The sequence below is a fragment of the Ambystoma mexicanum genome, chromosome 6q (assembly GCF_040938575.1).
Source record: "Ambystoma mexicanum isolate Mex_15411 chromosome 6q, UKY_AmexF1_1, whole genome shotgun sequence".
NCBI lineage: Eukaryota > Metazoa > Chordata > Amphibia > Caudata > Ambystomatidae > Ambystoma > Ambystoma mexicanum.
The window spans coordinates 669,625,652-669,640,248 of record NC_090937.1 but is presented as its reverse complement, the minus strand read 5'-3'; positions in this window follow the sequence as shown (position 1 = coordinate 669,640,248).

The window sequence follows — 14,597 nt, the reverse complement described above, 5'->3', positions numbered from 1 at the left end:
ATCTTTATATCCAAGCCTACTCTCAAGCTCCATCTCCTCACCTTGCAAGCACATTATTCCCCCACAGATTTCCCACCACTTGCACACATGAAATGCATATGTATTGACTGCCCCTGTACGTAACCCTTCAGAGCATATCACTGAAGCTAGAAAACAGGCACACTGGCTCCCAATAAGAGAAAGAGTTGTATTTAAAGCACTTGCCATCAGCCATGACATGTATGTAACCTTTATGTAACTGCCACAAGTAACAGTGGCACGATGCCTTTGGGCTGTACGTGTGCTATACTAATGTAAAGAATAAATAAATAAATAAATAAATACGTAGGGGTGTGTGTGTGTGTGTGTGTGTGTGTGTGTGTTGATGGCCACTGTCATTGCAGTACTCCCCTCTGTTGCCATGTTAATCTATATCATCCCCTTTTCGTGTTTCACTCTGCCTAAATCATAACCTGGTACATTCCAAATAATACCAGCTATCTAGTTAAAAGCCGCTTCCCATGGCACTGCTCTGATCTCTGTTATATGTTCCATATGTTCAAGTTTCTAGTTGAAACAACTGGCTCACACAATAAACACAATGGACGCAGTGAAAGAAATTCCTTGAGGGCAGATGCTACAAGCATATGAGCACACAGGTATAGTGTTCCTGATAGAATGGATAACTGGAAGCACTTTAACAGAGTAATAAAGGTTGTAATACAATTGGCTAGAGCATGGCATGTACCTCCTGCTCGCCCATTCTGCTGTAATACTGTATATTGTGATATTACTGCTGTCTGTATTGCTTGCACCAGCCTACCTGAGACCCCTGTGCATAAGACCGCCCCTTCCTGCACTATAAATACCCAGTGCATTGCTACTGAAACCAACAACTCTTACAACAAGATTATGTATTCCCCTTGCCTTGTGCTTCCCGTCCTTGCTACACTAATGACCACACCCCCAACCGCCTGTCTCCTCCACAGAGCACTCTGCTTACACGTTAGCTACTTCACCATACCTCCCTCATATCCCCCCCATCCCACCACCCTCGCCATTCCTGTCCAACCTGGAATGGATCGGCATACCCACACAACAGACTAAACTAGTGACCTTCAAATCTGCCACGCCTCATTCCATCCCACGGCCCTTCACTCCAGAAACTACCATTCTCTCAGCTCCTGATATAAGAATCAAGGCATCCACCCTAACCCCTCCACTCCTGCCCTGTTACACCTTAAATACCACGTGCATCACCTCACCTGTGCCACCTACACATATTGTACACTCCATTGTGCACACAACCCCCTGCCTAGGAATGTCTCGCCGACTCAGACTCTGCGCCAGAGTGCCCTACCCAAAACCAACCACCACCGAAACCACCCCACTTGCCTGCACAGGCACCTCCAGACTACAGCACCTTTGATCTTGCACACTTGAACCCAGACCTCTGCGCCACCTTTCCCATACAACTACTCTGAAGCACCCTCCTTGTGTAAATGCTCCAAACTCCCTAAATATCAAACCCATCCCTCGCCTCACTCTACTTCTCAACAAAACCTTCTCTGAATCACCAACCATTGACCCCACCACCTCCACCAGGCCCGACAGCAGACCTGTGCCCTCATAAACGCTCGTTTCATCTGCACCCACACACCTGAAATTCATGACCTCCGACTAAAAAACGACCTTGACATGCTTGCAATCACAGAAACCTGGCTGCATGAGGCAGCTAGCCCTAACTTATCTCTCGCCCTCCCAATGGGATACTCCATCCTCCGAGAGGAGAGAGTGAGCAACAAAGGAGTTGCCGTTATCTCCAACACCTCCCTCCCTATAATAAGCATCCCCTTCCCCCCTCAAGGTTACGAAATCTTGCTAGATAAACTTGAATCTAACCCTCAAACCATCAACATCCTGCTCCTCTACCGCCAAACCAACAACATTGGCTACCCTGACTCTGACTTACCCCAACTCATTGCCCCCTTCCTGAAGCCCAACGCCAAATGTATGCTCCTGGGCGACGTCATCCTAGGGTTTATTTATTTATTTTATTGTTGGCTTGTTTCAAAGGGTCCACAGAGAAGGGAGGGAGCAAGTCTGGGAAATACATTAGAAACACAATATTTAAGAGCAGAGGGGGGAAAAAAAGGTACAAGGTATGAACCTACTATGCCTTGTGATTATTCTGAACATGCAAGTGCAGAGGTTCAATGACCCTTCAGACCAGAAGTCCATCGCCCTCACCACAACTCTCCATGAGATGTACTTTACGCAAGTTATCCACATCCCCACTCATGCGAAATGTCAGTCCTTCAATTGGATCCTTCCCCTAAACATCCCAATCCAAGTTCAATTCATAGACGCAGTACCTTGGACAGACCACTTTGTGATTCTCTTCACCTTGTCCCTTGTGCCCACCTCCACTGAAAAAACAAAAGACCTTTTTGCCATCACTGCGAGACACACCAGGAAATTATCCATGGAAATATTGGAGCCGACCATTCATGCTTGCCTTAACTCATGGCCCGACAGCTTTGACCCTGAAGCCATTCTCAAAGCCTACAATTCCTCTCTCTCAAGTACCCTAGACCTGCACACCCTGCCTAAAACGACAACGCAGAAAAAATATCACTGTCATAACTGGTTCACCTAGGAATTATCAGCCCTCTGCAAACTAAAACGCTCCAAAGAGCACGTCCGGAGAAAATATCCACCCCCTGCAACAAAGAAGCTTTTCACAACATCGCTACCTCTTATAAAATAGCGATTATTAACACAAAAGCCAACATCTACAATACCTGTATCAAAGATGCAGCTCTAACACCAAAGAGCTTTTCAAAATCCTCAAGGAGCTCCAAGCACCATCCCCCCCACCTCCACCTTTCCCAAAGACAAAGCCTGTTGTTCCCTTATACAATCTACCCAAAGGAACAACATCCTCACCCTTAGAGATAAAGCCATTCTCAAGAAATCTCTGCTCGCCCTGCACCAGCTCCGATGTCCTGTGGAAAACCTGAGGGTATTTCCCCAAGTAGATCTCAGGAATCCCTTATTCAGGTGGCCAAGGAAGAACCAGCTCTCTCAAAGTCCAAAGATAGGGATAGACGGACAGAGGAGGATCACCTGGATATGGGAAACCAGGGTTATGCTCAGGGAAATGCCGTAGGTGAAACGCGGTACTATACTGAGGGAAGACAAGAGGAGGATGAAATCCCTGAGACCTTTGTAGGCTACAATACATATGCCTCACCTACTCCCATTGAATCTCTCATGCCCAGATCCAATGACCCTTCCGTACACGACCACTTCCCTAAGATTCCCTATCCACATACTCCCTGTCATTCTTTTTCACACCCTTCTGGTCATTATTTCTCGCACTCCCAACCCACTCAGGTAAAAAAAAATCTACTGTTCCCACAAGCCTTCCTGCTTATTTCATGTTCTTAGCTATTCCTGTTTGCCTCACAAACCCTCATACTTATTTTAAAACCCCTCTAATACTACTCATATACCACTGTTTCCCCATCCTACTATGTAGAACAATCTGACACGCTAACCCCCCTTTTCTGATCCAAACACCTTTTTATCACAAGGAAGATGCTAGCCATGGGTCTGCGACCTGTTGCTCGCCAGATGTTTTGGACTACAAATCCCATGATCCCTCACCATTAACTTTGCTGGATTTGACTTATGGGAGTTGCAGTGCAAAACATCTGGAGAGCCACAGGTTGCAGACACCTGTGCTAGACTAACACCAGAGCCGTTCACTGGACATGACTCAATACAAGCGTCAGGCAAAGTCAGGCAATTGACTTAAAATACACACACATGACATCCTTTCCTTTTCCCCACAGGGATAAAAGGTGGAGCAAGAGAGCACAGTACGAGCAAGGCAGACTGCACGATGAGACAGCTTTCCAGACACAGCAGTTCAAGAGGAGGAGAAAGGCAGCAAACATTGAGAGGCTGACGAGGACAGACAAGACCTTGCTCTTTTTGACAAAACCCAGCGAAACCTCAGCTGAAAGAAACGTAAGACCGAGGAAAATAGCCCAGGTGTGCTGCAACAGATGTCAACGGTACAGGGAGTGTGTCGACGCTGATAAGCCAGAGCAAGGGAAACTCCTGCTTCCGTGGCACTGGTCTTGACTCCAGTAAAGAGGAAAGCAAAGTGGTTCAACACAGCCAGTGAGTCGAGGGGAGAGCTGATAAGAACCGGGCTGTGGTGAATGAAAGTCACAAAGTGGCAAAGTGAGAAAGTTCAAAGAATTGTAAAGGGGAAACCAGCTGCAGAAGGGGACCGGCACCACGTGGGTGCTACTCCGAGAAAATCTGGTCGATCCCCATCTGAGTAAAACGATAGAAACCAGAAGGCCATAGGAGAGCCGTCAAGATAGCTGAAAGTGGTCATACAGGAGGTCAAAATCCCCATACAGTTGAAAGCCTTTGATCTACAAACTATAAAGGAAACAAGGGAAGTGAATCCTGCCACATGAGAAAGCAAGGAAAAAGAATCCTGTAAGCATTTAAAGTGAATGTGAAGGTGAAGTTTCCAAGTGTGAGCCCGGAAGAGGGATGCTGACGAGAAGGGGTCCAAAGCCTTAAGTCCCGAGAAACAGTGTGTTGACAAAGGTGAACCCGGCCGAGGGAAGTCCACTGGAACTATTTAAAAGGACATTAAGATTTGTGAGTGAAGGAAAAGCCTAAGTAGACCCGATGGATGGAGGCTAACGGTCGAGAGGGAACCAAGCCTGACAAGGGAGATCCAGGGTAGAAGCCATCACCCAAAGTCCATTAAGAGAAGGAACTGTTATTTGATTTGTGGAGTACAATTTGTCAAGGGTTAGCACCGGAAGAGGGGGGCCCAGGGTTGCATCCATCACCAGAGAAATAGGTAGAACAGAAACTTTATGTTTGTTTGCTGTTTTCTTGGTAAAGCTTTCAGGCCCACAGGACCATGAAAACATAAGCCCAGAGGTTTTGATATCAATAAGAACTGTTTTAGGATCCAAACCCAGAGGAGTGAGATCCGAGGGGTGAAAACTGATCACCCAAGACCACAAGGAAAAGGGGTTAGTGCTGAGAAGAGGGGGAGCCAGGGGTGAAGAATCCTCATCCTAAGTAACACCAGGACACTTTGCACTTTGACCTGACATGATTGCTAAGAAAAACCAGGAAAAAAACTTTCATTTTGTTGAAGGAACTTTTGTTTTGTTTTGTTGAATATGCCAGGCCCTCGAAGGCAAGAGACTTTTAATAGAAACGCGACTTAACCATCGACGGTCCTGATAGCTGCAAGTGGAACTGTGAACTGTCAACTCGTGCTCGGAAGGCTCGAGGGTGTACTGTGCTCCAAGATCTCATCTTGCCCCATGCTCAAAACGTGGGGAAGAGAGATCCAAGCTAACGCATCCTGACATATTATTTGTGAACACTTTTTTCTTTTCTTGAAAACCATCCCACGCCCTTTTTATATTAGTTGTAAGGTTTGGTAATAGATTTCTTAGTATAGACCTCTTTTTACTTGAGACAACACCACAGGGCTGCCTTATTTTCATTTGATGGTCGACGCTTGCTCCCATCTTAGGTTTAGGTTTAGATTAGGCATTTTACTAACCTGCATACAGTTCAATAAACACCCTGGAACTGTGATCACTTGTGTCTGTCTTTACTGTTGCCACCATGAGTTCCTTACAGTCCCCACACCCAACACACCCAGAACACACCCATTTCAGTTTGCACCCATCTCCCTGTCTGACACACTCACCACCATCCAGCAACTCAAAGCATTCAATTGCATAACTGATATCTGCCCCGCCCACCTCATCGAGCTATGTGCAGAACCCCTCGCCCCCACCATTGCTAAATGTGTCAATGCCTCCTTCAATGCCTGTACTGTTTCAAATTCCATAAAAGAAACCTGGGTCACACCACTGCTAAAAAAAACTCACTCAATCCAACTCTGCCTGCCAACTACCATCCCATCACGACAATGCCCTCCCTTCTGAAAATTCTTGACTGCACTGCATACTTACAACTCCAAACTCATATAAAAACCTACAATCTACTTGACACTTGCCAGTCCGGATTCAGACCTAGGCATAGCACTGAATCCGCCCTCCTCGACCTAAAGATCCAGCACAACCACATCCATAACAATGGAGATCTCGCTATCCTCCTGTTAACCTCTCAGCAGCATTCAACCTTGTCGACCACAATATCCTGAGTCATCAAGCTATCTCCACCTTCAACCTCTCTCCTGAAGCGGCCAACTGGAACAAGTCCTTCCCAAACCTCCAGGGTTTTCGCTGGAGACGAAGCAGACGATCCGATCCCTGTGTCCTACGGGGTCGCACACGGGTCCTGGCTCTCTCCCACACTACAATATGTACACCAAGCCCCTCTTAGATCACTTTGATAGCCTGAACATACCCTACAAAATGTTGCTGATGACACGTAGATCCTCCTCAAACTCACAGGCATCCACGAGCGTGACGCTGCTAACATCAACCGCATTTACGGCATCATTCAGGTATGGATGGCTAACCGGTTTTGTATGATCAGGCCGAAAAAAAAGGTCCAACTGTACAAAACGACCGATAAATGCTACCACCAAAGGTTGGAACACCAAAAGTTTGAATCTTTGGTGGTAGCATTGCAGATAAGTAAAAAAAAATAAGACTGCGGGGCTGCAGGGGTGTCCCACGCAACACCCTGCCCACTATACTGTGTGGCATAGTGAGCGTAGTGTTGTGGGGGACACCCCCTCAGCACACCCACAAAAATAAAAACGGGCTGCAGGGGTGTCCCCCGCAACACCCCGCTCACTACACTATACTATAGTGAGAGGGGTGTTGCGGGGGACACCCCTGCAGCCCCCGCATTATTTAAGTGTGTTTGCATGTGAAAGGTGCAAACTTTTGGTAGTTCGCACCTTTCTCATGCGAACATTACGGCCGTGGCAAAATCAGCTCCGGCCGGATCATTTAGAATCTGGCTAACCACATCTCTTCTTGAATGATGATAAAACAGAGCTGCTGATTGTCGGCTCCCTGCACCATCACAAATGCCGTAACCTTGCCTTCCCCTCCTTTCTCATCGACGGGAACATCGTCCCTATCTCTTCACATGTTAAAACACTAGGGGTCTACCTTGAGGCTGAGCTCAACATGCACAAACATGTGAAAGCAGAAGCCTGGTCCGCAGCATACTCGACCAAACTCATCAACCTTTCCAGAAAGTTCCTTACCCCCAGCAACTGCCTCACAATAGCCAGGGGCATTATCAGCAGCAAATTAAACTACTGCAATGCCGTCTTCGCCGGAACCTCCCCCAAAAAACTCTATAAACTACATCTGATTTAAAACAACGCCCTCAGAGTAGTGCGGTAAATGATACGATCAGATCACATTTCCCTAATCAGATGCGAAGTACACTGGCTCCTATCAAGGCTCGCATTGAGTTCAAAATCTTATCCACCACTCACCGATGCCTCCACAACACCGCCTCGCACTACCTTGCGTTAACAAAAAATCAAATTCTCGTAGTCTGCGCTCCTCCACCTCCACCTCACTAACTACCCCAGGATTCCTAAAAAAGAGCAGGAGGTACTAGCTTCACCGTCATCGCTGCCAACCCTACTACCTGAACTTCTGCAAAAATGTTAAAACTGCACTGTTCGACAAATATGCCTGAAACATTGCACCATCTGTAACCAAACAATACCATGTAACCTTGTACCAACTATTATGCACAGAATGTTCTGTAAACACTGTAAACACTGTTGATACCTCTGGGTCTTGGGTGCTAACAACAAATAAAATAAATAAATAGTAAATAGGTAATTGATACCATTCTCGAATTCTACGTGGTTCTGGCACATGGAACTCTCCACCTTTCCTGGGTAGGCTGCCACTCAAATTCGCATCCCAAAGAGGACCCACGTCAAAGCACATAGCTGCTTTATCACACTTCTCGATGTGACCTAAGTCCATATGGAAATAAAAAAATATAAGAGAAATAGGTGCACTCAAGATTTTGTAGTTTTCAAAAGATTCCACACTCTACTAGGAACCACCCTCCAGCGCTACTAAGGATCCAAACTTGTGCACAGCTTTCCATGTTCTTCTTTCCCCCCTTATCAAATGCAGGCTTCTGGATCCTCCCCCAATCTTCACCCAATCATCTAGATTGACTCTCATAGCACTCACTCCTTTCTTAGAATTGAACCTCCTTTTGCTCCTTTCCTATCGTTCCTCCACTCGTCTCCATAGTTGCATCCAGTCTTCTGGCACCAGACCTCTTATGCCCAACCATTCCAGCACCAACTCTCAGATTGCAGTCCTCCCGTTAGCGTCACAAATGGGGATGAATGGGTGGTCGCGCAGTAAGCCCACAACATTGCCACTGACCATGTTTTATCATATCTGAAGTGAGCTTGTACTGGTTCAGCCATTCTTAGGGTTGAAAAAATATTGTGTGCATCGTCATTAATGACATGGCAATTAAATAATGATACCTATCGTTATAGAAACATTGTCTTGAAAGAGTATGCTTTTCACTCTTTCAAACCAATTGTCAGAAATGTTTCAAATGCTTCCTTTCACTTTTAGAATACTTCCAAGGTATACGTTTGCAATACGTTTTCGTTTTTTATTCTTCCATAGTATTTATGTCAATTTTGAAAGGCTGAATGGCTGCAGTTATAGTGATTTTCCTCTCCTTCCCAGGAAGTAATTTCTCCTGCTTTCCGTAATCAGTTCTTTTGTTACACTGTCAATGCCACAAAGCTGTCTCCATGATGACACTGAGGCTCACAGAGTTGCCAATCAATCTACATTGAAATGGTAAACATAGCTGTGCTTGATCGTTACCCTCTGTTGCCTCGCGCCACTTTTTCCCTGCTGTGCCTAATTGTGGCACTGTTTTCACTGTTAGCACTGATTAGCACCGAGTAAACACTTTTTTGTGAGCCATCTGGCAGTGTGCCGCAAAGAACATAAGGATTTAGAAACAATAGTTGTCCATAATATGCCCATTCCATCTAAATGTTCATTTTAGAAATGGGACCCCCAAATACGTGAGCGTTAATTAGAAAAAGGTATTTGTAATTTACATAATTATCATATTTTTCAGTGCATTTCGGTATGGTGTTGGAACTTGTCTCTGCGATTTAAATTTCCTCATTTTCAACTTCTGAACGATTGCAGTCATTTATGCCCTGGGCCATATTTACCTTTCAGAAATTCTAATTCACATGCTAATTTTGGTTCACACTGTGCTTAATTCTGCTGTGATCACTCCAAAATGCCTGCCTATTTTTCTGAACTACACACTGCAACACGTTTTATTTATTTTTATTTTTATTTTTTTTATTTGTTACACGCCCAGACCCTCAGGTGTCACGGCGTGGTTAAAAGACAGCTTAGCAATTAGTAAAATTCAAACATTACATTTGTTCCATTACATGATATAAATTACAGAATATTCACAACATTATACAATAGCCTAAGTATTCACAGCAGTATAAAATGGACGGGGTCCTATCTTTGGGTGCTAATATTGGTTGAATAACCAGGTTTTTAACTGTTTCTTAAAGATTGTGAAGGAAGATGCTTTTTTGATGTGGATGGGTAGGGTGTTCCAGTGTTTAGGGGCTAAAGTGGTGAAGCTGCTGCCCCCTGCTTTTGTGTTTTTGAATCGGGGGCTGGGGGGTCCAGGAGGAGTTTGTCATTGGATCTAAGTAGCCTCATGTCGGATTTGGGATGCAGAGTGTTATTGAGGTAGCTAGGTCCTTTTTTGGTAAGGCATTTGTGGGTGATGCATAATGTTTTGAAGATAATTCGGGCTTTGATGGGAAGCCAGTGGGCATTTTTCCTAATCTTGGATATGTGGTCTGATTTTTTTATGCCTAGAGCGGCCCTCAGGACTTTATTTTGCAAAAGTTGCATTTTGGCTAGGTTGGTGTTAGAGGTGCCCAGTAGTAATACATTACAGTAATCCAATTTCGATAGGACCAGTGCTCTGGCTAGGGTGAGGCAATTTGCTGGGGTCAGAAATTGTCGGCTGAGCGCAATTAATTTAGAGGTGTAGGCCGTGGAGGAGGAAAGTACATTGATCTGTTTAGTCATGGTCAGGCTGGCATCGATGTACACGCCCAGTGTTTTTACTCGCTTTGACACTGGAATATTGGTACCGTCGATATTGATGATTGAATATTCTGGCTGAAGGGTTGCTATTTTGGCTGGAGATCCTACGATGAGGACTTCTGTCTTCTCATCGTTAAGACATAGGCTGTTTAATGCCATCCAGTTTTGTATGATGACGTAGATTTTATTGATTGTTAGTGTGTCATGGTCATAGTTGCCTGTCAGTGGTATAAGGATCTGGGTGTCATCCGCAAAATTTGTGTATATGACACCCATTTCGTCAAGTGCTGAGAACAGGAGCTTGGTATATGCATTGTACAGCGTGGGAGAAAGGCAAGAGCCTTGGGGTACTCCTATGGGGACTGGGATGGGGTTGGCTGCTTCTTTGCCTATGGACACTCTGGAGGTGCGGTCGGTTAAGAAGGATTTCACCCAAGCAGTGGCTGCACTGGAGAAGGTAAACTCGCGGGCAAGTGAGTTGCAGAGTTTGTCGTGGATCCCATTTAAACTGTACAATGATAGATAGTTAGTCGAAAAGAATTGGGTCTGCTAATAACATGCATTTGTTCTGTTTAGCTGCAGCTTTCTTTCCCCAAATGCTTTAAAATATAGCAGATCATCAGAAAATGACTGAGACTAAGAAATCTGATAGCCTACTTGACTTGTATCTCAAGGGCAATGGTTGAACGGCACCTGAGCAACTCACCAGAACAGCTCATCAGAGAACTAACGTGGGCGACACAGGATTCACTGCTCTTCCCTCCACTCTCCTGGCAGTTGACATGCTACTCAGCCAATTTCCTAATGACACTCAACGCTATTGTGCTGACTTTTTACAAAACAACTCAAGAAAAAAAGTGCTTGGGAAGTTGCTGTAACAACTGAAGTATCTAATGAAAACACGGCGTAAAGCAGTCAGTAAAAATATGACATGTTGTAGTTGCTTGCCCCAAAACGGGGGCCTTCACTGATCTCTGTCCAAGGTATTTCCCACTACTTCACTCTATTAGCGTCCGCAGCAAAATCCCTTCTGCTGCTCAGTCCTTGGCAGGTGGCGCAAACTCTGACGTGTTGTGATGACATGCCACCTCTGCACCAAGTTGCAGCCATGCAATGCTTAGATCACTTGGAGACAAAACCATCAATTTCTCCTAACGTTTTATATCGTGGGTTTGATAACACCAAGGAAGAGCCAAAGGTCAGAACATCATTACTTCACAAACATTCATCCTCACCTTCCCCTGAATCTACTGACATCTTAAAATAACTCCTCATTTTCAGACAACATTGTGTATGCGGTAACCAACCTCATGGTGGACGGCAACCCTTACCAAACTGGGAAATTACATGCTTTAGCTGGAGGAAAGGGAAACCATGAACATTACCGCATTACCGTCCAGTCTGTCTTTTAGATGCAGCTGGGAGAATCCATGCCAGGGTAGTGCTGACATGGTTAACAACATGGGAAGAGAATACCACCATTATCAATCACTTTCAGGTTGGTTTACAAACAGGCACAAATGCATGCCACCAGTGGTACAAGAAACAAAAGTCAGAATACCTGTTGCCATGCACATTGGACAATAGCAAATTGGCATTACAAACAGTGTGTGCTGCGTGTGTGTCCCCTGCAACACACCACTCACCGGACAGCACAGTGCGTGTGCATTGCGTTGGGGAAACCCCTTGAGCATCATGAAATATAAGTACAATCAACAAAATAGTACTCTGTAATGCATGTACACGATCAATGAATTGGAAGTGGACATGGATTGTAGGGACACATCATGCCTGAGAAGGCAATCTGGGTGCACGTGTGTGCATGGCGCCGCCGTAGTGGGTGTGAGGGATGTTGCCTAAGTGTTTGTGTCAGTAGGGACATGTATCGAATACATGCATGGGAAATGAAGTGGGCCTCAGTGTCCTGCACACAGCACATGTGAACATTGCACTCAAGGACCCCACTGTGTGTTAAACCACACCATACCCCTGACACCTCAAAATCAAACCCAACATAGGATCAACCATTGACCAGCAGAACATATCATGTATAGAGTACCTCACATCGACAATGGCAGACAGTGAGAAAATCCATATAGGGCCTACACAAAGTGTATCAAAGCACCTCAAGGAGGGAGGGAACAAGGGAGAATAACAGTACATTCCTACAAGTCCTGCAAACAGTCCAGAATGTGAAAAATAACAATCAAATCAAAGTAGATAGTACAAGTGCTTGTAACAATAAGGGAGAGTCTGGGGAGGGAATGTGGGAAAACAAAAGTAGCATCAACATTGCTATGCCTAACAGCAATAGTTGCAGTGCAGAAGTCACATAAGGAGGGGGGTAAGGGAAGAGGAGGGAAGAGGTGAGGAGAGTAACAAAACAAGTGACAAACAATGCACGGTCGATGAATAATGAAGATAGTGCTGGGGAGGGGGAGAAGAAACACAGAAGGGAAAGGGGGAACAGACAAGCTGTAATCCGTGGTGGAGGGACTGATGATAAAAGTAAGTGCCAAAATAAAACTCAAAAAGGTGAAGGTGGGGCGGATGGACGGAGGCAGAGGGTGAAGTGTCTGCAAAGAACAAGCGGCTACGTATCACCATGCCTGACGGCAATTGGGGTAGTGCCAGGAAAAGACAGACAGAGGACAAGGAGAAGGGGAAAGGGTGGTGGAGAGGGAGGAGAGAAGGGAGGAGGGGGCCAAGGTGTAAAGGCAGGAAGGGGGAGATGGGGAAAGAAAGCACACACAGGGGGCAGAGGGAAAGAAGAGGGTGCAGAAGAGAAGAGGGTATGACGGTGAAGGGGTGTCATGATGCCTACCCCCGGGCATCCGGATAAAGCCCATCAGCCCCGGGAGCAGGCATCCAGGTATTTAATAAAACCCCAGCAGCCACGGCTGGGGGCTGTCTGGGTTCAGTCCTGGCGCTTTAGGCGCCAGGCTCATAATAGAAATCAGTCCTGGCGCCATAGGCGCCAGGCTCATAGACTTTACTTACCTCATGCAGACCATGCTGCAAATGAATCCAAGCCAACGTGAGGCCTGGATGGGACTATTTTTCTACAGGCACTATTTTTTACTCGGGTGTAGTTCTAGGGACTTCTTACCTGGAACTACTTTGGAGGCTATTTAAACCACGCCCGAACAGCAGCACATGCTTCATGTTATTCTGCATCCAGCAGCGTAATGCTCACCATGCCTGCAGTCAGCATCCAGTCTTCAGCCACGCCCGTCTCGAATCCAGAGCTCCTAGCAATAGAAGAAAGAAGAAGGAAAGGTTAGAAAACAGATATTATTTCAATCCTTACCTGAATTCCGGATTCATCACGTCTTCGAACTTGAAAAGGACATTACTCTACACGCGTCGCATCGCCAGCTGCAGCGCCGTGCCATACTCACCAGTCCTCACAGCATTTTTCGATCTGGCGCAGCCTCCATCATTTTCTCCTCCGAATTACACCATCTAGGGGACAAAAGAAACATAAGGTGAGCCGAGAGCGCCAACAAATACAACCTCTCCACCATAGACTTACCTGATTAACAACCGGAGGAATTATTCTGTAACAAACCGCAACTTCTTACGCCGCACCTGTAAGGAGAGAGAAACCAGCAATTTAAACACACGTTTTTTTTTTTGCCGGACAGTGTTGGGTAATACAGACTCTTACCTCAACACCATCAGCTGCCATAAGACAATCTTCCCTTGGACCCAGCTGCAACACAAGAAAGGAATGTACAAGAGTGAACATCGGACCTATTGAACTCTTTGAACTTTATACTTACGGGTTCTCGCCTGGAACCTCGGAGTCAACATTCATCCGGAACTCTTCCAACGCCCTCAAACCAGTGAAGTAACTGGTATCTACGCGCCCCTGCATTCCACGCAGGATGGAGAGCTCATCATTTACAAACATAAGGTGAGCTTACAGAAAGTGAATATCGCTGGTGATTAGTGGGGAGAACAGTGGGGTGCCATTACTAAAATCCACGGGTGGCTGAATCCCTTTCTCCACTTGCAGGAGAATATTTCTACGGGTCAAGCAGACGAGATTAGGCGGTCCAGTCCAGTCTGTCATCTCTGCACTACGCTTCACGTTGGAGGAGGTCGCAGCTGTCTGGGTCCGATCGACACCCCTGTGGGAGCCAGGTGAGCGTAACAAGGAGGGAGACAGAGGGAGACTGGTGTGGGGCAGGTGGAGACTAGCGGGGGGCAAGGGAGACAGGGGGAGAATGGCCGGGGGCAGGTGGAGACAGGCGGGGGGCAGGGGAGACAGGGAGGCAATCAAGGGACCCAGAAGGGTGGTAGACATGGGTGGACAAGTGTAGACAGGGCCTCCGTAGTGGGCCTTTGGTAGTGATGGCTGGCTCCAGCCTCCTAGTTTCCAGGATTGGCTCAAGGACCAAGTGCAACCAATGGGAGGGGGGAGCAGGGCCAGGCCACAAACAGGACAGTCAAGTCAAA